General features: G+C 33.9%; 1 protein-coding gene across 1 annotated transcript in view; it reads left to right on the plus strand.

Annotated features, from left to right (window-relative positions):
* The window catches only part of LOC106460854 (zinc finger protein 608-like), a 158,022-nt gene that overhangs the window by 36,207 nt on the left and 115,955 nt on the right, over window positions 1-5,860 (plus strand). The gene's annotated exons all lie outside the window — the stretch shown is intronic.

Consider the following 5,860-nt stretch of genomic DNA (forward strand, 5'->3'; position numbering starts at 1 on the left):
GGTAACGTAAAAGAACTAACTACGTACGTAGTTAGTTTAGTTTAGTTTAGCTTACGTAAGTAAGTAAGTTAAACGTAAGTACTTTACTATATATATATATATATATATATATATATATATATATATATATACATGAATTTTATAACCTCTATGTTATGTTATGGCAGCCTAGTTGTCTTGCTACAGGGATTTTGGAAGATGAAATAATCTAGTTCCTTCATGTTAACACAGCTGTATTCACAACAGGAGGAACTCATAGAGTATTATGTGGGTGACTCAGCAACTGTGGATGTGGGTGAGCTTTATGAAAAAGGACATCGCTCGCTGAGCTATTGATTATCGAACGTTTTTGTTACTCACTAGGGGTGGTGACATACATCCAGTTGAAACTGACAGCTATGTTTCTATTCCTAATAGCAACATAATAAAGCTAGGTGCGTTGTTTCGAGGTGCTTATTATTTTCTTTTTAGTAAATTTTCCTGACGCAAGACGTTGGACAACCTACAGTCTGTGAGGTAATGTCTGTCTGTCTGTTTTTATGCCTTAATAAAGTAATACTATAACTGGGAGGACTGTTATTACCTGCCATTTGTTGTATCAAATGAATAGTTTATACTTAGATATATATATCAAACAGCCACAGACTAATGTGGCTTAAAAGTACGAAAGGAAAAAAACAACAACCGATTCCATCACTTTTTCAAGTATTTAAAAGATTACCTTGAAAAATATTAAACGGGTTCACGCATTTAACATAGACTATTTTTTTCCAAGAACAATAAAATAATAATGATTATAGAGTAACGATTTCATACGTTATCAATGATGCAAGTTAAGACAACTTGTTGGTTTCGGATAAAATTTGCTATGCAAGTGCTTATAGAGGGCACTTCTAACCTGGGCCCCTCCCCCAGTGGCACAGCGCTTTGTCTGCTAGAAACCGGGTTTCGATACCGTTGGTGTACAGAGCACAGATAGCCTATTGTGTAGCTTTGTGCTTAATTACAAACGAACGCACAATCTAACCTGGGCTACTCATTACTCTAAAAAATTCTTAATGTTTTATGCCACATGAAAGAAACGATTTTTGTAAATAACTAATTTAACATTTCATTCTGCACATTACTTACTGACTACAAAGTAATATTTGTAATTACTGTTTTTGCGAACACAGTATGAAAAAACTACTTAATTCGGTCAAATGATAACTATTTTTTAATTTGGCAACTATTAGATAAAACCATTCCATACAGCATAAAAAAGGAGTGCTTAGATGTACAATCCTACATTCTTTGCGTTGGACATTTAAAAAATTAGGTTGAAATTTAATCTGATTTAAAATATACTGTTAATTAACATGTTTGTTTTGCTCAGAAATAAGGACCATATGTTATATGTACAAGCATAAAGACACCGAGGTTGACATTTTGTTTGTATTGGAGCATGCTGTCCAGAAAAAGTTTTGAGAAACTTCAGAAACTCAAGTCTACAGAATTATATAAATTCTGACAATGCTAAATTACTAAAGATTTTATTACAAAATGGTGTTTTGAGAATAAAACGGATGCTCTGTGATATATTACTGTACTTTTGAAACAAAAATTAAACATTGGATAATATTTAAAACAACTCAAGTAAGTAATTTTTTTGAATCAAGAATATCTCATTATATCTATGTGAAAACAAACTGATTCCTATCTGTTGGATAGAATGTGACTCACGACTGTTAAAGAATTCTCCGGTTTGATGTATTAGTCTAAGATTTCTTTTTCGTTGCGGGAGTATATTCTTGAGTACCCATTTCAATGCTATTCTCAATAGTTTTTCATTCTCCCGGTTAACCCAGACTGTTTCAATCAGCCTGGATCGAGAGTTTTTTTAGAACATCGCCTTATTTTTTAGTTTTCTAACACAGTTGGTAGTAGATCTTTAGAAATCAGAGTTATGATGGAGTGTGTTTGTCATCTTTTTATCGGTGTTTCTGGATAACTTTTGTTTGTGCTATTTAAAGTAGGATTATAAGTTAAGCGTTACCATTCTTTGATAGCCCTACATTTTGAATTTAAAAGTTTTTCATAATATACTTAATACCCACAAAACCTTCTTTATCCATTAGATTATCCCCGTTTTACAATATTTTTGGCAGTTCCTGTACTGTCAGAATTGTTAAAATACCCTGCTTTTATGATCTGATTGTTACCCACACGTAATGTGCACATGTTCTGATTGTTACCCAACGTAATGGGCCTCATCGATGATTATTCTACTATGTATATGCAGAACCATATGATCGTGGTTATGGTTTTGGTCATAAGATCTCGAAGGGTCAGGTGCTCAATGAACTTCTTTGTATAGGCAGATATTAATTGGTTTGGTTTGGTTTGTTTTGTTTTGAATTTCGCGAAAAGCTACTCGAGAGCTAACTGTGCTAGCCGTTAATGACTTAGCAGTAATAGACTAGAGAGAAGAAAGCTAGTGAACACCACCCACTGCCACCTTGCGGGATACTCTTTTACCAACGAATAGTAGGATTCATCGTCACATTATAACACTCTCGTGGCTGAAAAGGCGAGTATGTTCGGCGACAGGAATTCGTAACCGCGACCCACAGATTGCGAGTCGAGCGTCCTAACCACCAGGTCATGCCAGACCTGGCAGATATTAATGTGGTAAGTTTCTGTCATAATAAATTATATTTTTCTATAAACGTTAAAGATAAATGCGTACAAAATATCTCAATCCTAGCTCCTGTTATAGATAACTGAAAAGTAGCGCTAGAAGTGTGTTCTTTATAACAGGTACAAATCCAGTTTATCTTAACCACATTATTTGATAAGATATTTCCTATATAATTTTCACCACTAACGGATTCGGGGGGGGGGTGCGGCTAGTGCGTTCCCCCTTTCATAATTTTGTGTCCTGACGGTCTAAATTGCGCCCCTTTTAATAATAAGTAATTTCAGTAAAATATTTTATTTCCTGTCTCTCCTAGCTACAGGCCAATAATTTATAATATTATATTTAAGTTTGATATGTCGTCTGGTTGTATCAGTATAAGTGATGTATGCTGAAATTATATGGCGCCCATCCAGGCGACCGCACTCCCTTTCCAAAATCCTAGATCCGTTTCTGATTTTCACTGTTAGGTGGAGAGGTCTCTTTAATTGCCAAGTCTCTTGAAAATGACTGATTAAGCTACAGAGAGCTACAACTTTGCAACTTGGAGCTTTTTTTTACCTGCTATTTATGCCGGTTTTCAGTTATTTCCTGGCATTTCCGTGTGGAGGCAAAACACAGTTCGTGCGAGCAATTTAGAAGTTACCCATGCAAAGTACATCCTGAATTCTTGTCACGTGTAGAGTAAGTTGTTTTAACTCTCTATCCGTACACGAACTTTACAGTAAAGTCACCGTTACAACTCTAAATAAGTTTCACACTTGTAACGATAACACATTCGCAATTATATAGCGACACGATAGGCTTTTCAATACCCCAGGAACAACTGGTTTCTTTTCTCCCCAATTTTTGGTCACATAGGCGGCGGAACGTGAGGCACTGGGGGCATATGCCTCCTCAATTTTGATCCGGTAGCAAATCTCCTTTGAATGTAGAATAGAGCCTTGTGTATAATTATCTTGTAAAGTCGCTGATCCAGTTTTGAATAGAATGTCTACAGGTGACGTAGCAAATAAGGTACCCCCATATGTTTTACCACTTATGTTTGGACATGTTCCCTGAACAGCCTTATGAAACGCCAAATATATATTTTTTTATCCACATAATTGTTTTTGAACTTAAAACTTGGTTTTAAAAAATCATAAGAAGGGTTGCGTTTTGAATTTTTAGATCCTTGGACAGTTGCCAACAAAAAAGTTCACAAATAATTCTCGCACATATATCCCAACTTAGGTATTATACGTTTTGGAAATCAATATCACCCTCACAGTACTAAGCTCAGTAAGCGAAAATTTATCACAAAAAATCAATTTCGACCAACTTTTATGAAATTTGAATTTCAATTGATTAAATGAGGGGTAAAGAGAAACTCTTGGAGTCATACAATACCTAAAACGCAACACAAATTGGCTTCTTCGGTGAAGAGCATATTACAAGACCGACTGGTTTTAGCTATCACTGCTAGCTAAGCAAACTGGATTTTTTGAAGGGCTGAAAAACAATCATATTTTTCTGATTTTTGAATTTTTTCAGTAAGTAAAGTCATATACTAAAGTTTTATTATTGTGCATTCTTAAACTGCTTTTAATCTGGACTATGTATATAAAATAAATCATAACATGAACATACAATTACTTGTGTGAACGTTTTAAAACTTATCATCAGCGAAATTAAGCAAAAACGTATTATGTAAATCTTAATAATATTTTTTATATGTACAAGAATGCCCCCTAGTGACACAGCGGTATGTCTGCGGACTTACAACGCTAGAAACCGGGTTTCGATACCCGTGGTGGGCAGAGCACAGATAGCCCTTGTGTAGCTTTGTGCATAATTAAAAACAAACAAACAATGTACAAGAATATTTTTATTTGCATCACGTAGAACATATGTATGATTCTACCTGATCAGCTACTGAAAACAATTCATATTTAAAGTATTTTAGATGGAAATAATTCATTAAGCAGCCATTCTGTTTTCATTGCGAAAACAAATCAAATATAGTTACAAACATCTACAGAAAGAAGTTTTTAACATATGGAAATATTTTTCAAAGAGAAAGTTGTTTCTACGTTTTAGTATCGACTTCCTAAAAAGCTAGGTATGTTACCCAAAATAATGTATAACGGATTCGTTTTAGGCATACTTTTATTTAAATGCAGGAGCTTAAACATGGCGTTAAAAATGTTGTTACAAGAATGTGGTTAATATCTCGTTGTTCTCGTGAAGCTACTAAGCTAGAAAAATAAACATTGCAAAGAGATGATAGAGATCTATGTGAAAGGAAAATATAATAACCACATATGTTTCACTGATAACTCGAATCTATTTCTCTCGAACCGTAATTTTCTCGTTCTATTTCAAAAAGACTACATTCGTAATTTTTTCAGTAAGAACATTAACCACATTTATTTTATTTACTTCTAGTATAATCACTTACAGGTTATTCTCTCCTCACTTGTACCTATAAATAAGTCGTTTTCTTTATTTGGTCATTATTGGTTTATTAATTAATTTTGAAGATGACAGATATAAATAAATTGCTCCATATTCAACCAATCGAAATGATGCTTAAGTATTGTGGATAATATCTTATTAGCTAGTCGTACTGTATTTTCTCTACACTTGTAGTACTAAAGCCACGCAAATTATCTTCGTTTTATAAGATATATTACTAAGAATGTCGAAAGCGTTTCGATATTTTTTGTTGTTTTCGGATTTTTTTAAGCCTAAAAGCACACTTATACATAACGTAAAGTTTATTGTTATAGCACAACTTGATTGGTAAGCCTTTGTAAAACAGATGAAAAATTGGAAAGTCTGCAATACATAAGAAGACTTTGGGACTGCAATAAGCAAACAACCAACTTGATCACTACACGGCCTAGCTGCACTAATAAACCTTTTTATTTGTTATTGTGTATGCCAAGGATATGTTATTTAAGAAAATTCAAAATATGTTTGATTTTCAATTTACATATAATGTTTTCTGTATTTGTGTTTTCATATGTCACAGACTTATAATTTCAAGAACAGCGGAGTAAATAACGCAGAAGGCTGGAAATAAAAAGAAAAGGCATAACTGCACACTACGCAGAATATTAATTAGAATCACACTTGACAGCAGATATTTTTACTTCAATTTAGACCCGGCATGACCAGGTGGATTGGGAGCTCGACTCG

Source organism: Limulus polyphemus, unplaced genomic scaffold (assembly GCF_000517525.1).
Source record: "Limulus polyphemus unplaced genomic scaffold, Limulus_polyphemus-2.1.2 Scaffold849, whole genome shotgun sequence".
Lineage (NCBI taxonomy): Eukaryota > Metazoa > Arthropoda > Merostomata > Xiphosura > Limulidae > Limulus > Limulus polyphemus.